At 43.8% G+C, this 23,913-nt stretch overlaps 1 pseudogene; it reads left to right on the top strand.

Moving 5' to 3' along the window:
* LOC141258532 (transient receptor potential cation channel subfamily V member 6-like) overlaps positions 1-23,913 on the top strand; it is an 83,251-nt pseudogene that overhangs the window by 10,148 nt on the left and 49,190 nt on the right.

The following is a 23,913-nucleotide window of genomic DNA, read 5'->3' as shown; positions in this document are numbered from 1 at the left end:
CTCCTGACACCTGGCAGGAGCGGGGCATACGGGTGCCGTCCTGCATGCTCCGTACCCCCTGGGATCCTTTCCTTAGAACGGAGCCTACTCCCTGCTCCCCTCCGGGGCCTCTATCCTGGGCCCTAACTTGTGGAGCAGAGCTCTGACTGAGCCTCTGCTCCCGGACTGTTCCTCTGAACAGCCCTCACAACACTCCACTCACTCCACTACTCAACTCACTCTAATGGCTTCCCTTTTATATCTACTGTATCAGTGCTTCCTGTATCTGCTTCCTCCACCCACACCCACTATTGGTTCCCCCTAACTTTGGGTTCCCCCCTACTCCAGCCAGTGTCAGGACTCAGCAGCTGCGCTCTGCATGTTGCCCTTCCAGCCGGCCTGGAGCAGTGTGGTGTTGGATGCAGGTGCTTGGGGTTCCGTGCAGCACTCCCATCTTACCTGAGAGAAGGGAGACACCACACCTCGGAATGAGGTGCAGTACCTCTGTGGCGACTGAACCCTCAGGGGCGCCACACATGCATACATGTACATGGCACACGCATGTACACGGCACACACATGTACATACATGTACATGACACACACATGTACACGGCACACACATGTGCATACATGTATACGGCACACACATGTACACGGCACATGTACATGGCACACGCATGTACATGGCACACACATGTATATACATGTACACGGCACGTACATGGCACACACATGTACACAGCACACACATGTACATATATGTATACGGCACATGATGCGCCCCCTGGGCCGTGGGGTACTCGGTAGCCGGGCCGGTCGTTGCTAGGGGAGATGTCACAGTGACGGTGACCCGGGCGGTCAATAAAAGGGGTTATTTACAGGGGATTTATAGTTTTTATATAAAGTTCGTGACGCCACCTGTGGTATGCGGCAAAAGGGAGCCGCCGCTGCGTAACAGGTCCTCTGGAGCTGATGTTAGTGCAGCAGAGTTGGTTCAGCTCTCCACAGGCAGAGCTTAGCTCCAGGGCAGGAAATGGTGATGTTATAGATGTAGTGCAGGGGATGATGGCGGAGTAATAATTCGCAGAGACAGTGGGGTGCAATCTTCAGGGTTTTACTCACGATTTTTAGACTCCAAGTTACCAGGGCCAGGGTAACTTCCCACGTCATCCTGTGCTTACTCAGGGAGGGGTTCAGCAAACCCGCAGGTACCTCCGGAGTACATAACGGGACTCCCTTCTGTGTGTTCCTTCTGGCAGTCTCCCTGCACCTCACACCCAGTGTCCCAAGCCAGTGACCGCGGACCTTGTCGGGCGACGTCTTCTCTGTCCCCTGGGTCCTCTATGGCCACCTTTTTAGTGAGTTAGATGTGGCTTTTGGCTGCAGCACCTGAAATGCTGCACCCTCTGGTTACCTAGCTGAGACTTGAAGAACTCTGCTAGTTTAGGGGCCGGTCCCCTTCTGCAGCTCAATCCCTCCACCGCCTGGTAGATTCGGGCATACAGGTGGCTCCTCTCCTCTCTTCTTTCTGTCCTGGGCCTCCCTCACTAGGCCCTCCTCCTGAGCAGAGCTCCTGCTGAGCTCCTGCTCCACACACTCTCTTCCTCTCACTGAACTCATCAGACTAACCACCCCTCACAAGATGGCTTCCCCTTTTTATATTCTCCTTCTCAAGTGCTCCCCTAATCTGCTTCCTCCACCCACACCCACTACATGGTTCCCCCTACTTTGGTTCCCCCGCATCTTGCCCTTCCTGCTGGTCTTGAGTAGTATAGTGCTGGATGCAGGTGTTAGGGTCCCGGGCAGTACTCCTTCCTTACCTGACAGTGAGATACCACACCTCTGGGTGAGATGCAGTACCTCTGTGGCGACTGAACCTGCAGGGGCGCCACACACACACACACACACACACACATGTACACGGCACACACATGTACATGGCACACACATGCTCAGTAGATACACACATACACAGAACATGAATGCAGGAAAACAAACGTTCATGTAAACACATACAAATATCTCACAGACAGCACACACTACACATACCCCACATACACAAACTACATGTGTCAGATACACACACTGCTTTATGCTGGGGGGAATGAAGATGTTCCTCAATATGAGCTACAGCTTCTCCTGCTCACAGCAGCGCTGTCCCAGCAGACACCTCCCTGCCTTCTCCTCTGCTGGGACTGCTGACAAGAGCAGGAGGAGGAGGCTTCCAGGACAGGAGCCACTTCTACTATTAGCAGGAGCTCAGCATAGACCTCAGGAGAATACACGACGAGTCTTATCTGGCAGCTCAGGTTGGTAGGCGCTGGGTCTCTGGCTCTCCCTCCCCCTCAGAGGCGCCGTGCAGAAGGACAAGAGCACTGGCCAATGAGTGCGTCTATAACTCTGATGGGGAAGTTCAGTGGCCAGTGTTCTTGTCCTTCACTGCACCCTCATTTTTAAATGCCATGCCCTCACCAAAGGTCCTGAAGTGCAAGACCTGTGGTGACATCACGGTCAAATGACAGGTCACATAATCATGATGTCACCAAAGGTCCTGAACCAGTCTCTACATTGGAAGCTTCACAGCTATTATCAGTGAAGCTCCTGCTGTAGATGCTGGGGCCCCCAAGGGAGTGGGGGCCCTAGGCTGATGCCTAGTCTGCCCTGCCCTAATGCCAGCCCTGGTTCTAAGTTCTGTTGTGAATAAAATATGAAAAGAGATTTCCAAATCATTTTATTCTTATTTTTTTTACATTTTACACCGCATCACAAGTTTTTTAGAATTGGAGTTGTAAGTGATTTGTAGATTGTATATTTAGACATGTTATTCATCAAATAAATTCAAGTTGCCTGACCTATGAAGGTGTGCTGTATATCTGGCACCATGAGATTGATTGCAGAACTTATGGGATCTGCTAAAGTTAGCCATACACATTAGATAACTGTTAGCTGAATGATTGTTCAACTAGCAGCTATCTCTTAAAAGTTCCTCATACAAAGTTCTAAGGGGTAACGTTTCTCCTTGTGGAGAGTGACATACCAGCACTGGCTTGTCAAGGTAAGGAGGCTTATTTGCTGTGCAATGCTCCTCTGGGAAATTTAATATGCAAATTGCCTCTTCAGAGAAAAAGAGGACTTGAACTCTATAGCACCACCTATTGGGAGCAGCAATCCTCCAAGTCACAATCAACCTTTTAACGAGTCATGCAATATGATTTAGGATAAAAGCCCAATCAGAATCTCAATTTGCAGACACGGTGTTTCGGGCTCTTGGCCCTCGTCAGTGCAAAGTATGTGCTGGTATGTCACTCTCCACAAGGAGAAACGTTACCCCGTAGACCTCAGTCCAGAGTCTCTCATCTAGCCAAATCAGTTATCATACTTTGCACTGACGAGGGCCAACAGCCCGAAACACCGTGTCTGCAAATTGAGATTCTAATTTGGCTTTTATCCTAAGTCATATTGCACGACTCGTTAAAGGGTTGATTGTGACTTGTAGGATTTCTGCTTCCAATAGGTGGCGCTATAGATTTCAAGTCCTCTTTTTCGCTCATACAAAGGAACACTCAGCTCAGCCAAGTGCTGCTGTGTACTTGCAGAGAGTCATTGCCAAACATCTCCGGCTACAGCTTATCGCCCTGTGAAACATAAGAATTGGCCGTTGAATTTCCAAAAGTCTTATGTTTCTATGGAAAGCCTTCATACGCCTTAGATGATTGGCTGATCCCAACAGGTTCAGCTGTCTTTTATCTAAAGTCTCATAGTGGGGCCTGTGGATAGGACTTTTTGCAGTGTACTCCACAGACAATTTAGAGGCATTTGGAGGCCAAGTAATCATTGACGCATGTGACTCTTGATGAATCAGGAACATCTTACGCCATCCACCTCATCAAGATGATCAAGAGCTGCAAAAAATGTTCCAAAAAATAGAATATAATTAGTGATGAGCGAGCACTAAAATGCTCGGGTGCTCGAAGCTCAGGTCGAGCACATTGGAATACTCGGGTGCTCGACCTGAGCAACGAGCCCAATGTAAGTCTATGGGAAACTCGAGCATTTTTCTGGCGGTCCCCCCCGGCGGTCTGCAGAAGTTCAAAAATTGCCCAAATCGATGGGAACAGTGCTCAATTAAACATCAGGCAGGCAGAATATATAGGCAGACAGGCAGGCAGGGTATATAGGAGGGTGCATGAAAAACATAGCAGGGCAATTGGAACACACTAGTGCCCTCCGATTTTCATGCACCCGTCTCTTTAAAAAAGCCGGCAATTCATCAGCGGCATACACCGGTACCAGACAATTTAGAACAGAAAGAATAGAGCATCACACATAGATTAGAAAGATAGAAACATGGCAGTCACATATATAATAAGTACAGTGATAGTGTTGATTACTGTACTTGTCATTTAGTGTTAAAATAAAGGATTTATTTAAAAAAAAATTGGCGTGGGGTTCCCCATAATTTTAGTCTCTAGCGGAGGTTAAGCAGACAGCTGGGGCAGATGTTTGAAGCCTGGGAAGGGGGTAATACCCACGGAGCTTCCCAGGCTACTAATATCAGCCCCCAGCTGAATACCTAGCCTTTACTAGCTATTAAAATGGGGGACCCCAAAAAAAATGAGGTCTGGTCCCCCCTATTTTAATAGCTAGCAAAGGCTAGGCAGACAGCAGGGGGCTGATATTAATAGCCCAGGAAGGGTGCCATGAATATTGGCCCCCTCCCAGGCTAGAAACACCAGCCGCCAACCGCCCCAGAAATTGCGCATCCATAGGATGCACCAATTTTGGCACTTAGCCTTGCTCTTCCCACTGCCCTGTAGCGGTGGCAGTGGGGTAATAGGGCTGGGGTTGATGTCAGCTTATAATGCCAGGTTAGTAATGGAGAGGCGTCTATAAGATACCCCCATTACTAACCCCATAGTCAAAGTTAAAAAAAAACACAAACACCCAGAATAAAGTCCTTTAATTGAAATAAACACACAATTCTTTAATGTTCTAAATTAAACCATACTTACCATCACGCCCATTCCAGCTGAAGCCAATGATCTCCTGCAATAAAAATAAAATAATAAAGCAACCTCATCCTTACCTTTCCATGGTTCCCAGGACGGCTCCAGCTCTGCTACATTCACATGACAGGCTGGATCGCAGCCGAAAGCTGCCACCCAGCTTGCCATGCCGCAGACACTGAGAAGGGCTGTGACGGCATGCAGATGAAATACTTTAAAAAAATTGACGTGGGGCTTCACCCTATTTTTGTGTCCAGCCAGGTACAACTAGGCAGCTGGGGGCTGGAATCTGCAGCTCAGGGAGGTCCAAGCTTTCTGCCCCCCCCCCGCTGCAAATTGCAGTCTGCAGCCACCCCAGAAAATGGCGCGTTCATAGAAGCGCCATCTTCTGGCGCTGTACCAAACTCGTCCAGGGCCCTGGTGCGGTGGCTCACTGGGTAATAAAGGGGTTAGGGCCAGCTTGGTATTATCAGCTGGCCCTAAGCCCGAAATTCATGGGGTCACGCCAATATTAGACATGACCGCCATGAATTTCTAGTAAAGTATTTAAAAAAAACACAACACCCCGAATAAAGTCCTTTAATTGAAATAAACACACAATTTTTTAAAGTTCTAAATTAAACCATACTTACCATCACACCCATTCCAGCTGAAGCCAATGTGTTCTGCAATAAAAGTAAAATAATACACTGTGTTCCAAATTATTATGCAAATAATATTTTCTCAGATTTTCCCAAATTACCTATATGAACTGCAGTCATTGTAATTTTCCAGTCAAATAACTATTAGAGTACAATTGAAAGGTTTTTGTACAAACTGCCTATGATAACAGTATATTTTTAAAATAATAAAAAACTCAAACTGCACTCAAAATGCATGTTCCAAATTATTATGCACAGCAGAGTTTTCAACCTTTTCATTTTAATAAAGAACAAAAAAATGGTCATTTTTGAAATTATAAGCATTAGCAGGTTATTACAAAATGAAATCAAACAGTTTTCAACTCAAAACTTTATTCTAGGTGATGTAACATTTGCACATAGGACCCCTTGTTCGAAAGGAGCGTCTGAACTCTCTCGTCCATTGAATTTGTTAGGTTTTGGATGGCTTCTGCTTTAATTGTTTTGCATGAGGACAGAATACCCTCCCAGAGCTGTTGCTTAGATGTGAACTGCCTCCCGCTATCATAGACACTCCTTTTGATGATGCTCCAGAGGTTCTCAATGGGGTTGAGGTCAGGGGAGCATGGGTGCCACACCATAAGTTTGTCCCCTTTTATGCCCATAGCAGCCAGAGATGCAGATGTGTTATGTGCAGCATAATTGTACTCTAATAGTTATTTGACTGGAAAATTACAATGACTGCAATTCATATAGGTAATTTGGGAAAATCTGAGAAAACATTATTTGCATAATAATTTGGAACACAGTGTAAAGTAACCTCATCCTTACCTTTCCATGGTTCCCAGGACAGCTGGATGCGCCATTTCTGGGGCGGCTGACGGCTGGTGTTTCTAGCCTGGGAGGGGGCCAATATTCATGGCACCCTTCCTGGGCTATTAATATCAGCCCCCTGCTGTCTGCCTAGTCTTTGCTATTAAAATAGGGGGGACCCCATGTCATTTTTTTTTGGGTCCCCCATTTTAATAGCTAGTAAAGGCTAGGTATTCAGCTGGGGGCTGATATTAGTAGCCTGGGAAGCTCCGTGGGTATTATCCCCTTCCCAGGCTTCAAACATCTGCCCCAGCTGTCTGCTTAACCTCCGCTAGAGACTAAAATTACGAGGAACCCTACGCCAATTTTTTTTTAAATAAATCTTTTATTTTAACACTAAATAACAAGTACAGTAACCAACACTGTCACTGTACTTATTATATATGTGACTGACATGTTTCTATCTATCTAATCTATGTGTGATGCTCTATTCTTACTGTTCTACATTGTCGGGTACCGGTGTATGCCGCTGCTGAATTGCCGGCTTTTCATGTTTCTCTGGGAGCACTGTTCCCATCGATTTGGGCAATCACTGTAATGCCACAACCACCATGGCTGTGACATTACAGTGAGTGGCAGACATTCCCTGCATGATTGGTGCTCTAAATAGCGCCAAACATGCAGGACGGGGACCCGAGCTCCCGCCCGAGCATCTTGAAAGTACTCGGCGAGCTCCGAGCATCTCGAGTACTGAGATGCTCGGGCGAGTACATCACTAAATATAATGTCCAAATAACTGTCCAAAATGTTGCACATATAATGTTTAAATTTAAATTTTCAGTGGAGCTGGTCCTGTATAGGAGCAGAATGTCACAAAGAACTTCACAATACACCAAAAAAATTAGGGCTGCTCAACACTATCACAGTGTGAAATGAGGTCATAAAAGCTCACAAACTACTTTCATATTAATGATTTATCCAGGAAGATCTACAAATGAGGCATCATCTATTTAGGATGGATGTTTGATTGAAGCTTTACACTTGGGTGTTCTCCATGTCTACGATGTTCTTCCCAAAATAAACAGTGTAATTCTTTGTAAATCAGAGTACCCATAACAAAGTGTAAAAACAATGGAAAAATTGTATTCTAAAACATAATGGGCATACAAACAAAAGAGCCCAGGATAGTCAGCGCATCCATATAGTTGCAGCTGATGAGCAGCCATCCAGTGTGAGATTTGCTGCTTCATGCAGGGGAGAATTTGTCCGTTGTATGGATTTAGCATGTTCATAAGTGGCGCTTTTCCCTGCTTTTTTTGTGTGGGATAAAACTCTGCGTTTTACTGTACCAGCAAAGTAAATAACGATTTCTAAAATCTCATTCACACGTGGTGTTTTATTCCTTGGGTTTTTTTTCAGCTGCTGTGCATTTTTTGATATTTACAGCATGTCAACTCTTTCAGCGTTTTTACAGCGTTTTTACCCCTTTCAAATAAATGGAAAAAAAACACGACTAAAAATGCTGCATAAACGCACAAAAAGGCTTAAAAAATGCACATGTTTTATGCAGTGTGTTTCTTGCCAGCACTCTGGTTTACGGTGCAGAAAAGTACACAGCAAAAACCCTGTGTGTGAACATATCCTAAAATTGCTTAGCAGCGCTTAACCCCTTCATGACATGCGCCGTTCATATACGGCTCCTAGAGAGCTGCGTTCCTGCAAACTATAGTACATATACAGCACAACGATCGCATAGGCTCACTCTCATGCGATCATCGGCGGGCATCAGCTATATATTAGCACCGATCGCGGGCATTTAACCCCTCTGATGATGCTGTAAATAGCAACAACGACATCAATCGGCTTAAGGTGGAGCTCCCTCTCTGCTTAGAACGGCACAATATGATCACGATCGCATTGTTCCGATGGTCTCCATTTTTACCCTGTGACGAAAGGGTATTAGATCAGCGATCAGGGCAAAGGAAGTTGTTGTCCCATCTTCGGACAAGGTAAAAATAAAGTTTAAAAAAACTGCAAAAATATGGAAAAGAAAACACAAAATAAAGAACAAAAGCATGATAAAAACATTCTACAAATAAATACATATATTAATGTAAAACAAAAACAAAGTACACATATTCGGTATCGCTGCATACAGAACGACCTGATATGCAAAACTGTCCCACTAGTTAACCCCTTCAGTGAATTCCGTAAAAAAAAGTGGCAAAAACTATGCTTTTTCATCATACCGCTGAACAAAATATTGAATAAAACACAATCAAAAAGTCAAATGTAAATAATGGTATTGCTGAAATCGTCATATTGTCCTGCAAAAAACAAGCTGCCTCCCAGAAATTGGAATGGAAAGCGATCAAAAAATGTTATGTGCCTGAAAATGGTACCAATAAAAACTCTGTCTCACCCTGCAAAAAACAAGCCATCACATGACTCTGTCTGCAGAAATATATAAAAAAAGCGTCTTTTAGTGTGTGATAGCCGCTAAACATAAAAAACCTATATAAGTCTGGTATCGCTGTAATCGCACCAACCCGAAGAATAAAGTAATCTAATCACTTATACTGCATGACCGAATGAGAAACAGAGTAAAAAATATATAAAAATAATTATTTTCCTAGTATTGATTTGTTCATTCTGCCTCCCAAAGACCGCAGTAAGGCTCGGCTCATATTTATCCTGCGTTCTACACTGAGCCTTATACCGAATTTTCCATGTAAATCTCTGAAATATGTGACTCAGACAGAACCCCGGCGGAAGATTCCCTGTAATGAGGCACATGGAGGACCTGTGGACGTCGTCTGACCTGTGATCTGGTGGTCCGTCTTTTTAAGCGTGCATAAAATTTCTGTCGGCCACAGTTCGGTGCACCTCTTAAAAGAAGGACACTGCTGAACAGAGGCCAGACTAAGTCCAGAGTAACTTTGCTGCCTCATTATAGTGAATGGACTCCTCGGGGGTTTCGTCTGAATCATGTCATTCGGAGATTTAGATGGAAGCCTGATGCAAGTGCTCAGCGCAGAGCGCAGAATAAATGCGTGCTGAGCCTTGTTAGAGACAGAGTGATAACACTATATAGGAAGTTGATATTTAACAAATTCCTGATATGATATTTGTGTGAATTCACCATGGATGATCCTACTTCCCTTGAAATTCTCAATCACATTGCAGATAGGAAAACAAATGAGTTGAATACACGATCAGTATTAACATTTCCTCTTATTTTATATTAACAGAATGGAAAATCGTTTCTTCAAAGCAGCAAAAGAAAATAATGTCAGACTTCTGAAAAGTCTAATTGGAAAGAATGCTGATCCATTTCTGAAAGGTATGTTGGAATGGGTGATCCTGCTGCGTCCTAAGTCAGTCAATGGGTTGCTCAACCATGCAGACTGGCTCAGCTTTGTTACCAAACTAGCTTCTTCCTCAATTATTTATTCCTAGTCTTCTGAAATTGACCACATATATGGTGACCCAAGTATTTATATAAACTGTGCTGTGAAAACCACTAGATTCATAATTGCTCGCAAGATTCCCTTGTCATTTTAAAATATATTTTCAATATTTTCTAACAACATTTTTTAGTGGAACTCGATTTTGTCCAAAAATGTTGTGACTTTTGGCATATTTACATCAGTGCCAACCAGGGTCGCCAAAGTGGGCAGAGGTGGAGAGGGACTGGGCATAGCGATGCACCCCCACCCCCATCTACTTGATCAAAATCCAGAAGTGTACTCCAGCACATTGAGCAGAATAACATTTCTGGCGGAGGCACATGCAAGTTCTAAGGTGAGCCTAAGTTATTAAGTGCTGTGCCACTCTTAATGAATTAGGTGAACCTTACTCCAGTGGTTAAGACAGACTTGGAAAAAGGTTAATCAAGAGGAGCAGAAAAAATGCCATATTCAGCAGAAAAACAGCGTTTACACTAGGTAAAAAAATACATATTTATGGCAAGTGACAAGAAATCACAAATCAGTGCCATATCAGTGTGATCCACTATTGGAAACAATAATACATAACGTATGCTTCCAACATAGAGAACAAATGTACACTGCGTGCAGAATTATTAGGCAAATGCGTATTTTGATCACATGATACTTTTTATACATGTTGTTGACGCGCCCCCTGGGCCAGTGTTGTTTGGGGGATACCCGGAGCCGGATCAGATGGGGGTTGTGGGTTGTAGTCTCCGAGTGGCGGTGACTCGGTCCGTGCCCAGGGTGTCAAGCTCAGTGTGTGGCAGTCCTACAGATGTTGCTGGATGTTCTTTAGTGTCGACTACGCCACCCGTTGATTTGCGGTCAATACGGCCGCCGCTGCAGCAGGGTCCGCTGAGGCTGGTGGTGTGTGTGCAGCTTCTGGTAGTATAACCCCCAACGGGAGGGGTATAGCCTCAGGGGGTCAGTTGTAGAGGGTGGTGGTTGTGGTGGTGCAGTGAGGATGGTATTAAGACTCAGAGTCGGGCTGTGCAGTTCAGGGTTTTTACTTACTGCTGTTGTTCTGGTCACTCCGGCCTTGAGTGACCGCCCGAGCCGTGCTGCGTCCACCAGGTCCTGGACTCGGCCAACCCCCAGGTAATTCTGGAGCGTGATCCTGAGCTCCCTTTCTGACGTTCCTTTTCTCTGGCCTTCCCCACCAGGGATCCACCTATGTCCGGCTCCCTCGGGTCTCTTGGTGGGTACACCTCTTCTGGGTTCCCTGACCCTATACTTGGTCTGCCTTCCTGGTGGATTTAGTGGGGGGGTCGTGGCAGATCCTGCCCACAACCTCCGGTCTCTGGCTGAGGATTAGTGCCCTCCACCAGCTTGGGATCCGGTACCCTTGTGCCAACCCTTCACCCTGTTGCTTGTATTTGGGCTCTTGGGGTTCCCTCTTCTTCCCCTCTGGGTCCTTCTGTCTCCTCTCTCTCTTCCTTCAGGACTGCTTGACCCTCTACAACAGACTGACTAGTAGCTGTCTGCCTGTCTGACCCTGATCTAAGATGGTTCCCACCTTATATACTCCCTCTATGTGTGAGCTCAGGTGACCAGCACCCAATGAGCTCCTAGCATTACCCAGACTGCTCCCCCTATCTGCCCCTACACTACTGGGATGTTCCACCCCCCTCCCACTCCAGCCAGGGACAGACACTATCGTACCTGCACATAAACTGGTGGGAGTACCGTCGATCTGTCCCCCGGAAATGGGATGTATGTAGTGTATGCAGCCTACTGAGCTCAGTTCCACACTCCATCCTTACCCGGGAGTGGAATACCACACCTCTGGCTTGAGGTGCAATACCCCTGTAGCAGCCGAATCCTCAGGGTGCTACATTGTCCTACTCCAAGCTGCATAGGCTTGAGAGCCAACTACCAATTAAGTAAATCTGGTGATGTGCATCTCTGTAATGAGGAGGGGTGTTGACATCAACCCCCTATATAAGGTGTGCTTATGACGCGCCCCCTGGGCCGTGGGAATACCCGGAGCCGGGTCTTGTAGATGCTGGGGGTTGTAGTCACCATGGCGGTGACCCGGTCCGTGACTCAGGTGGTCAATCTAAGGGTAGTTTATGTATATCTGTTATGTATAGTCCGACTATGCTACCTGTGGAATGCGGTTATTGGGAACCGCCGCTGCGGAGCAGTCCGCTGAAGCTGGTGGTATGTGCAGCAAGGTGATGTAACTCCCCACAGGAAGAGTGGAGCTTCAGGGCAACGTGTATGGATGATGGTGGTAGTAGTGCAAGGTATCAGTAATGACAACACGGAGTCTTTGCAGTGCAGTCCCAGGGTCTTTACTGTTGGCAAATATATGGGCCCCAACGGGAGTACCGGCTAGTGATAAGGGCCTGGTCAGTCTGGGAGCAATCCTAGAGTCCTTCTGGCCAGGTGGAGTTGTAAGCCTGCCGTTCTGACTATACTCTTTGGCTATCCCGCTTATAGTCGTGTTGTAGCCTACGTCCCTGAGTGTAACGTGCTGCTCACCCGTATGGCTGGTGACTCGGACCTTGTGTATTCCTCGCTCCTCTGTGGCGGTACCGGTCCTTTCGTGTGGCTGAGCCTCCGGGTTTCTGATGGGCCAGGAGACCTGCAATCCCCTGCCCTGCGGTATCTGCTGCTGGGTACGTAATCCCCACAGCCTCGGACTTTGGTGTCCGGTTCTCTGTAGATATTATCCAGGACGAGCTAGCTCCAGCTCCAGTCCCTGGCTCTTTACTCCTCCGTGTCCTACTTGACTCCTGTCACTAGACTAAACTAAACTAACCCCGCCTCCAGATCCAGTTATAAAGGGCAGGATCCTCCCCTTTCTGGTCTGGGGCAGAAGGTGTTGCATGTAATGTTTTCCTGACCAGGAAACTCCTGTTTTGCTCCCAGACATGGTATTACTACCACTGTGGCAACCATACCCTCTGGGGTGCCACACTTAATTATTAGGCAACTTCCTTTCCTTTGGCAAAATGCGTCAGGAAAGAGATTTGACGAGCTCTGAAAAGTCCAAAATTGTGAGATGTCTTGCAGATGGATGCAGCAGTCTTGAAATTTCCAAACTTTTGACGCGTGATCACCGAACAATCAAGCGCTTCATGGCAAATAGCCAACAGGGTCGCAAGAAGCATGTTGGCCAAAAAATGCGCAAAATAACTGCCCATGAATTGAGGAAATGGGCAGTTATGGGACAGAGGCTGGATCAGTAAAGGGCAGAGAGCTCCACTCCGACTCAGACGCCAGCAAGGTGGAGGTGGGGTACTGGTATGGGCTGGTATCATCAAAGATGAACTTGTGGGACCTTTTCGGGTTGAGGATGGATTGAAGCTCAACTCCCAGACCTACTGCCAGTTTCTGGAAGACAACTTCTTCAAGCAGTGGTACAGGAAGAAGTTGGTATCGTTCAAGAAAAACATGATTTTCATGCAGGACAATGCTCCATCACATGTATTCAACTACTCTACAGCGTGGCTGGCCAGTAAAGGTCTAAAAGAAGAAAAAATAATGACATGGCCCCCTTGTTCACCTGATCTGAACCCCATAGAGAACCTGTGGTCCATCATAAAATGTGAGATCTACAGGGAGGGAAAACAGTACACCTCTCGGAACAATGTCTGGGAGGCTGTGGTGGCTGCTGCACGCAATGTTGATCGAAAACAGATCAAGCAACTGACAGAATCTATGGATGGAAGGCTGTTGAGTGTCATCATAAAGAAAGGTGGCTATATTGATCACTCATTTTTTTGGTTTTTGTTTTTGCATGTCAGAAATGTTTATTTCTAAATTTTGTGCACTGATATTGGCTTACTTGGTGAAAATAAACAAGTGAGATGGGATTATATTTGGTTTTTATTAAGTTGCCTAATAATTCTGCACAGTAATAGTTACCTGCACAAACAGATATCCTCCTAAGATAGCCAAATCTAAAAAAAACCCACTCCAACTTCCAAAAAATATTAAGCTTGGATATTTATGAGTCTTTTGGGCTGATTGAGAACGCCTCCTGACGAAGCCGGAAGGAGAAACGCGCGTCGAGGCGCTTCCTTGGATGTCCCACCCGCCATAGAACACGCCAGCATGTCTTCAGGTATAGCTTTGCACACATAATGCCTTTAATGCTTAGTCTATTTATCAGGCATCTGTATACGATTGCATATTATTTACATGCACAATTCTGCTTAATGTTTACCTATTCCTGAGTGAGCATATGCTCTTTGCTGTTCGTGCAACTACCATAGTGATTAGGGTTGGAGATCCAATGTGTTCTCATGGTCTCTATATGTATAACCTTTCCTGAACAATTTTAGCAATTTACTCTGTCTCACCTTTTATGGATATTCTGTTTATATGTATCTTTAATAAAATTTGTTGCATATATAATGAAACTGTTCCCGCAATTCCTTTTGGATTGGAGTCATTTGATGTTGTTTTATTCAACTTCAATAACTACTAAGAACCCCTAGAGATTATTTGCACATTATTACTTTTTTGGTTCTTTTTCTATATTGAAAATACATTCTAAAATCATTGGACTCTGACTTTTTTCGGTTTAAGGTTTAAAATCGGGCAGGGCCCCATTGTTTTGAGGCGCCTTAATAGGTTCTTGATTGAGAACATAGTTGTTGATCAATAATAAAAATAATCCTCTAAAATACAACTTGCCTAATAATTCTGCACACAGTGTATAGTCTCAGTTTATATAATGAATATTTACAAGAGCACCAAATAAGCTCAAAATGATAAAACAACCAGTTTGAAGTTATCTTCAGACCAAAATCCAGCGAGTGAGGAGACTCCAGTGATGTGGTGGAATTAAAATTTCCATTTATTTAAAGGATGATATTTCCATAAAAAATGCACTTACAAAGAGAGCCAATTCACACCATATGGGCAAACAGAGTAAAAAAAAACGCTATGTGTTTCGGCTTAGAAAAGCCTTAATCATGGTACATTGGCGTTCTAGTGGGGAGTTGTCCCAAGAAAGTGTGGAGCTAGTGGAGTGGTGTATGGGATGGTTACGAGAACACATAGTTATTACTTGTAATGTGACTGATTTTCAATCCATGTAGTTACTAGAGAAGATCATAATATACTTGTTGTTCAGAGGGATCCGATCTAGTGTATATCTATGTAAAAAGTAAATTTTGAGGTATGCAACCAAAATCTATGTATAAGAATAATACATGGGGTGCTTTCTACTATACAACTTCTGTGCATTGAGCAGGGGGTTGGACTAGATGACCCTGGAGGTCCCTTCCAACTCTAACATTCTAGGATTCTATTCTATGACTAGCTGTACCTGGCCATGCATTGCTGTGGCAAGTTCTTCACCGATTGCTTAGGAATTTTGACACAGTCAGGTTTCACAATCGAGCCGGTCATGTCAGGGATTGCTAGTTATGCAATTCCCTAGTACAGAGAGAATGTGACAGGAGGGGGCGCAGAGATGAAGGCAGGTGGCGGCAGTGGAGGAGGGGGTGATCCGCTTGACATGTCCCGGGCCGGTACCGGCCAAATCACAGCGCCGCTCCCGTCGGTGGCACAGTGGGATTTGCACTCGCTCGCTATCCGCCTACTGCTGCAAGGCCCGGACCCAGAGCGGAGGCCGCGGCCTGTGCCTCTCCGTGCAGCCTCCCTCTCTCCTTGCCTCCATCCCCTGCTTGTTGTTGCGCAATCGGAAATAAGACTCACCTGCCAGAGAAGAATAAACCGCAGCAGAGCCGGAGAGCAGAGGCAGCCGCCACTCAGGCGGTGGTGGTGATGAGTACCAGCGTCTTTCGGCCTCGAACAGATGGTCTCATCATTCCCCTTTCCCCAACCCCCACGATGGGGGACATGAAAGGAGCAGAGCACAGGCAGCAGCTGGGGCGAATGAAGGCGAGGGAGAAGTGTTTTTAAGCTCACCGGGATCAGATGACCATCAAATGTGTATGGAGTAGACTTGGTGCATATTTATTCGTATGTACCATTCCATTGGCCACAGGACTGGAGAGGCAGTATAGCCTGGTGTGACATCACATATGAACTAAACCACAATGATGACATCGCTCCAGGCCAGCTAATGAAAAGAAGAGCTGGGAAAGTCAGCAGGTAAGAGGCGGTACTCTGTCACCCATCCACTAGGCACAGAACATTGTTATGGCTGATGGAATGAGACACGTAAATCGATTTGCATCAATTCTAGTATGGAGGACTCCTGACCTTTTCCTGTTTTGTGTAACTTTACCATAAAGTGCACAGACGCTGCGATAAGGGAAAATATAGGACCACTGTAAATGGAAGTGCAATTTTTGTGCCGATGTTAATCAGTTGCTAAAAGACGAACACTCCTTCAGCTTTTGCTCTGCGCAGTTAAGGCACAACATACAAACTGAGCAGTAATCCGAAGCGAGACTGCCTATTAGTGCTATTATTTTACAAGTTTGTTGAGAATAGATTCTGCAACGAAGGTGAATTAGCATGAGACATGAAGCGGTGCGACACGTGTGATAAAATAAAGTTTGGCAAATTACTGTGAAACAATTAAACGATGAATAGAAAAAATCTAAGTGTCCCAAATCTAAGTGTCCCTTACTGTAATACTCCTCACTAGTTATGGGACATGCTGTATTGCATCGGATGTAATGCAATGGGTTGTACAATGATCACAGGTGCAAATTCTAAAAGTCCAAATTATTCCCTTTTCCCATTCTTATTTTTAAAAGCAGTAAACCATATATAAGGAAATAATCTATATGTTCAGTAAAGCAGTAATCGTAATGACCTGCACAAACAATAATTTTTATGACAAATAATGAACGTCCTAAAATGAAACCCCCAAAACAAGGTAGAATGTTTTTCCCATTTTTCAGTACATTACCTGTTAAAATGAATGGTGTCAATCAAGTCTACAACTTGTTCTGCAAAATACAAGCAATAATACAGCTATGTCAATGGAGGAAAAAAAACTATGGGTTGTGGAAAAAAAAAGAGGGGGGGGACAAAAGTGCAAGAACAAAATTTGACTCTGACAGAAAGAAGTTAATAGACCATGTACATTCAAAATAAAATATACATGTATACCATGAAATACCTAGCATATTGTCAGAAAATCCCCAGTATAACAACATGCCCCTGTTAGACCGTGTCATGCGATAATAGAAGTGCAACAGATACAGAGATCCAATATGGATCCAGATGGATGTAGAATTTGGCGCATCTGATCAGAGGTTTCAAAGCCATCTAATACCAGCTTGTCATTTGAAATAGGAGCAGATAGCTCCGAAACACATCATGTTTTAGACTAATCATTCAGAATAAAGGATTTTTCTGCCAATGGATGTCTGCATATTTCTAATGTTTTACCCTTGATCAGATGCGCCAATTTGTATGTCTATCTGGATCCATATTGGATTACTGCATCTGATCCTCTCTTTGGGTAGTGCCACAGCCACTCTACACCACTGGATACTGGACACTGGGCAGCAGATCAAGCGTTAATAGTGTTCTGCCTATCCTAGCACAACTAAGCAAGGTGAGCCAAGAAACGATCACACCACTATTAGAGCATACTTACCCTGAGAGCACCGTTATCTTTCCTTTTATGGGCTATCTCTTCCGATATTGGCTGATCCCCTGAACCATTTCTACCGTGCGATAATACACTGTAAGTAATGACAATTACCATATAGATTGTAGGTATACAACGATACCATAATGGAGCTGATTCTGAAATAAACCTTTAAATACAGTTATTATTCCAAGAAATGACATTGCTGGGAACATCATGTGAACACATTATGAATGTATTTCTTTTATGCTTTAGGTGCCATGGGAGAAAATGCAATCCACATAGCAGCACTGTACAATAATAAAGAAGCTCTGGCTACATTGTTGGATGCTTTCCCTCTCCTGGTAGACACACCTATAGAATGTGACATATATAAAGGTAAGAGGGTGTGACAGTCACATGTGTACCATACCAGTCATGGGGCAAGTGCTGTTTGTGCCCAGGGCAAGGGTTTTGGAATTTATACACTCTTTCCTCAGTCTGTGAAGATTAGATGATAGTAGTCTAAGGGCGCAGACATATGGCTGCGTTACTCATGCGAGGATCGCATCGCAATCCTCCGACTGGCCGTCGGCTCTCCTAACCTGAGCGTGACAGCATGTATTTCTATGGAGCTGTCACACACAGGTCAGGAGAGCCGTTGGCCAGTCCAAGTAATACGGCCGTCTGTCTACCCCCTAATGGTCAATCATGCATTTATTGCACTAAAAGGGAGTGATCATCTGACCATGTAAAACTAGACAATTATGATTATCAACAGTTTGTGCAATGAGACTTAACCCCTTAATGACTTCTTTTTACTGGCCTGAGAAATATGAAAATAACGTCTTCTGACAGGTGAAAATACAGCGGGTGTCAGGTGTAAACTATAGCTTCCCTTCTTCATCAGCCATGATCAGTGTTATTACTGATGAAGGCTGCTTAACCCCCTTATTCTGCCATCAATAGTAACTGCAGCATCTGGATGGTTAATAAAGGGAGAGGGCTTCCTCTTTAACCCCATCAGCACCCTGAGATCGGGATTGTGTGATCCCAATGGTTTCCATCTGAGGCCAAGTAATGACCTTGGGGTCTGGCAGTTATGGTGACCTGTCAGGATTTAAGTGAAAAAAATATAATTTTTCATTCATTCATTAATCCATTTACAACTTTGGACATATGAATACGTCCAATATCGCATCCCCCTCTTTGGCACAGGCTCCGGCACTGAGCCCGCACTTTCCGGGGGACATGACAGCTGATCTAATCAATCAATCAATCTAATCAATCTCTGACAGCAGGATTTAACATGCACGTGCCGGAAGAGCGTCATAAGACCTGCCCATCGGTGCGCCCATCATATGATCGTGGGTCACTGATGGGTTGTCATGACAAACCGGGGTCAGCAGAAGACCCATGCGGTTGTCATAGCCGATCTACTATGCGGTCGGCGTTCATAGCAGATGAGCACTTTTGTTACATATAGCAGGGCAGAAGCTTTGCTATGTGTAACACAGGCGATCAGATGATCGCAGCTCTAGTCTCCCGTGGAGACTATTGAAGTCAGTGTAAAATAAAAAAAAAAATGTTTTAAAAAATATTAAGATTTTTAAGAAATATATAAAAGTTCAAATCACCCCCCTTTCACCCCATGCAAAATAAAACAATTAAAAAACAATCAAAAATACACATATTTGGTACTGCCGCATTCAGATTCGCCCGATCTATCAATATAAAAAAAATAATTAATCCGATCGGTAAACAGCATAACGAGAAAAAAAATCGAAACCCCAGAATTACGTTTTCTTGTTTTCCGCAACATTGCATTAAAATGCAATAATAGGTAATCAAAACATCATATCTATCCCATAATCGTATCAATAAAACGTCAGCTCGACGTGCAAAAAATAAGTCCTCACCCAATCCCAGATCACAAAAAATGGAGACACTAGGGGTCTTGGAAAATGGTGCTATTTTTTATTTTTTTTACAAACTTTGGATTTTTTTTCACCACTTAAACAAAAAAGAACCTATACATGTTTCGTATATACAATCTTGTAATGGCCTGGAGAATCTTAATGGCAGGTCAGTTTTAGCATCTAGTGAACACTGGAAAAAAAAAATGTGGAATTGCACTTTTTTTTGCAATTTCACCACACTTTGATTTTTTCCCAGTTTCCAGTACACAATATGGTAAAACCAATGGTGTCATTCAAAAGTACATCTCGCCCTGCAAAAAATAAGCTCTCACACAGCCATATTGACGGAAAAATAAAAAACTTATATGTCTGAGAAGAAGGGAAGCAAAAAACGAAAACGCAAAAACTGAACAACCCAAGGTGGAAAGGGGTTAATTCATTCATTCATTCCACTTAACCCTTCAGGTGCTTTACAGGAATTAACAAACCACTTGACAGCAGTTTTGAATACTTTGAAACGTGCAGTTTTTAAAATACTAATAATTTGGGGGGTCGTTCAATATATAAGCCCCTCAAAGTTACTTCAACATTACATAGATCTTGGAAAGATATAAGTTTTGTAAACTTCTTTAAAAATGTGAAAAAATTGTGCTAAACATTTGAAAAATTATGCTGATGTAAAGTAGACACATAGAAATGTTATTACTAACTATTTTGTGTAGTAGAACTATCTGGTTTAAGGGCATAAACATTAATAGATTGAATATTGCAAATTTCTGATATCTTCAGAAATAAACACAAAACAGATTGTACTTTATGTTCGTGATAAATTAAGGTCAATGTGTCACAAAAAAATAACAATCTCAGAATCACTGGGATATATTGAAACTTTCTAGATTTTGACTACATAAAGTGACACTGGTTAGATTTGAAACATTTGGCTTGTTCACTAAGGGGTTAAAGGCACTGCATTGTTTTTTAATCCATAGTTTACACCCTTCCCTAGTTTTCCAAGCAGTCACGTATTCCACCTATGCCTTGCCCTGAGCATGCTTATTGTCATTCATTAGCCAATATTGAACATTAATAATATTTTTGAGTTGCTCTATGAAAACTTTTGCTTACTGGATATTTAGACTAAGAATCCATGATGGGTAGAGAGAGATAGTAGGTTACAGAGGCAATCCAGTACTCAGACAACCCCTCCTCAATTGCTATATTCACCTGTATAAATTTAAACTCCCCTCCAGTGCGGGCGTCTTTCCAGCAACGTCAGCACCAGGTCTCTCGGGTCTCGCGTGCTGTAGTTATGACATGTGAGCCCTGCGGCTGCTCTCTGACTTCCTCTGAATGTCAGTTACATTGGAAGGAATTGAGAGTGAAGCGGCCATCGATTGGTTACAGAACTCATGTGACATAACGGTGCTAAAGCCCCGGGAGACCAGGAGTTGCCGTCGCTGGAATGGCACCGAAAGCGAGAGTGCAGGCTGTTGTTATTTTATAAGGGAGAATATTGTAATTGAGAAGGGTTTGTCCAAGTAGTGGGCAACCCCTTTAACTACATCATAATTTGTGACTTAGAAGCACTGAAGTTTTTTCTATACCACTGCAAGTGGTGTAGTTGAGGGGTGAGCTTGGGGAGGGGGGGGCATACATCTGGGTGGGTGTCCTCCCCATCTATTTCCAATCTGCACAAAATCCTCATCCTACTGTCACCCCAATGAGCTGCTGCTGTCGTATGGTCTTTATTATTGTACCTGCTGTGTGGCAGAAAAACAATGCTCCTCTTACTGCTCCACATAATAATACCACTGTGTCCCTCAAGAGCGGACTTATCATTGGAGCAACCTGAGAAGCCGCACAGGAGCCCAGGAGCTAAGGGGGCTCATGTGCACCTCCAAAGCAGGGGAAATTTTACATCATGATGAATTATTGGACTGCAAAGGGCCCATGTATTGTTCGTGCACAGGGGCCCACTTCTGTCTGTATCTGCCAGTGGTGTCCCTTACAAAGTAAAATGCCTCCTTTTTGCCCTTTAGATGGTAAAATTGCCCACTAGAAAATATTAATGCTCTGTGCAAGTGCCCAAAAAATAAAAATAAAACGTGTCCACAATTTGCCCCCTAAGTAATGCCCTGTGTGCACCTTTCACGGTCACAATACCCTGAGTGCCCCGGTAGCAATAATGCTTTTTAAAAGTGCCCACTTAACATTAAATGTCCCTTGAGTTCCCCCATGTACAGCTCCACTATATACAGTATGATGGGCCACAGCTCCCCTATAAACAGTATAATGCCCCCACAGCTCCACTATACACAGTAAAATGGGTCCATAGCGCCCCTATACTTACTCTGATGTTTCCACTGCTCTCCCAAATCACAGTATGACAGCCATAGTAGTTCTCCCTCAGTATGATTGCCCCAACAGTATCCCCCACACTGTACAATGGCACCCACAGTAGACCCCATGCTGTATGAGAGCCCTCCACAGTATACCTCACACTGTATGATGCCACCACAGTCACACCACAAGTACTAATTAAAATAAAAACATCACATGCTCACCTAACCCTAGATTTTGCAGAGTGGGCAGGCCAATGCATTGATTTCACAGTGACGGCGCTTCCACTGGACGCCAGAGTCCTGGCGCAGTGACGTCATCACGCCGTCCCACGTCATCCAGTGCATGGTCCAATCATTCTGTAGGCCGCAGATTTAACGCAACCCGAGGTCTACAGAACAGAGAGTGGTAGTGCAGAGAGACTACTGTATGTTTGGCCACGGCCCCACTATCAGTATTTGGTCAGTATTTTTTCTCAGGAGTGGGAACCAAAACCAGGAGTGGGTGATAAATGCAGAATTGGTGACTTGTTTCTATTATACCTTTTCTCTGATTGTTCCTCACCTGGTTTTGGCTCCCACTCCTGAGAAAAAATACTGACCGAATACTGATAGTGGGGCCGTGGCCTTTCCCTGATTTACCTTATCTGTATCGCAATATTAATTGTATATAGTTAAGAATAGCGGTTACTCCATCTGGACCCAAGGTAGCTGCACCCCCTGCTCATCCGGTATCTACGCTACTGACCACTGAATATAATAAGAGACATGTCAATGGATTGCAGTGAGACTCTATGGCCAATTAAATGTTTGTGGTCTACAAAGAATCCTGTTGGCATCACAGTTTGGTGATTAGAATAATAATTTTGGAACTCAAGTATAAGGATCTCTGAGTAGAATGGCATTTACTAAAATGATAAAATGAATATGTGGAGAGGATCTAAAAGTCCATGTGAAATGCTACCAGACATAAAACAACAGAAGGGCATTCTGTTAGTTCTGTGCTCTGCATGAACATGCACTGATGGGTGGTAGTAGCTGCTGGTCTTTAGAAATAGGACAGTAACAACAGTGCCACTTATAGGTTATGAGAAGGTAATGCACCACCAACCTCACAAGACTTCAAACTCCAAAAAAGACAAAACAAACATAAATATCCAGTTTGATTGCACTTACAGCAATATTAAATGCAGGAAATATAAAGAAAAAAATTCACAGTGATTTCTCCATAATTACACCTTGTTCATATTCTCCATGAAATGGCAATGAAAACTATATGAACATTTTAAGCTCTCTTTAGGAGATAGTTGTGAGTGTTTAAAGCAATGATTAGAAGAAAAATATTAGAACAATAGCTATAAAACTATAAAAGAACTATATACAGAATTGTTTACAGTCATGGCCGAAAGTGTTGGCACCCTTGAAATTGTTCCAGAAAATGAGAAGAGAAGGCGCCCTTCAAATATGAGAGACCTGGAGAAGTTTGCAAAAGAAGAGTGGTCCAAAATTACAGGTGAGAGGTGTAAGAAGCTTGTTAATGGTTATAGGAAGCGATTGACTGCAGTTATGCATTCCAAAGAGTGTGCAACCAAATATTAAGTTGAGGGTGCCAACAATTTTTTTACCCCATTTTTGGGATTTTGTGTGAAATTATTTAAAATTTGCCTTTTTTTTTTCTGGATTTTTTTGTGTTGTTCCAATACACACAAATGAAATAATCATGTGTATAACAAATTATGTCTCATTGCAGTCGTTTTCTGGGAGAAATACTTCATTTTCTGGAATAATTTCAAGGGTGCCAACACTTTCGGCCATAACTGTATATCTGCCCTGATTGATAGGGGGCTGTTCTAAGTCCAACTTCATCAGTCATCGAATAGTCCAAAATGGAAGCGATAAGGACAAATTATTTTTTTTCCCGCTGTTTAGTTATATAGCATATTTCTAGGTTTACTTTTCCTTCAACAAAATCAGAAAGGTTTTGATCACATTAGGTATTTAATGTCTCCAGAATCAGCATTTTTTACACAGATAAAGTTTGTTAAGAGAATGCAAAAGTACATATTACAGTAGATTAAAAGAAGGAGACAATCTGATACACAGTACACCACTGGGATTAACCAGCACACAAAGAGGCAGATATACCAGCGTATACGGATGTATCATACGCAAAGTATATTAAATTTGTACTATGGCAGTGCACATTTGAGCAGATCCAGAAACCA

The sequence above is a fragment of the Phyllobates terribilis genome, unplaced genomic scaffold, assembly GCF_046119375.1.
Source record: "Phyllobates terribilis strain yellow unplaced genomic scaffold, ASM4611937v1 Scaffold_3__8_contigs__length_932513732, whole genome shotgun sequence".
Taxonomy (NCBI): domain Eukaryota; kingdom Metazoa; phylum Chordata; class Amphibia; order Anura; family Dendrobatidae; genus Phyllobates; species Phyllobates terribilis.
The sequence above is the reverse complement of the archived record's forward strand: the minus strand, read 5'-3'. Positions and strand labels throughout refer to the sequence as shown.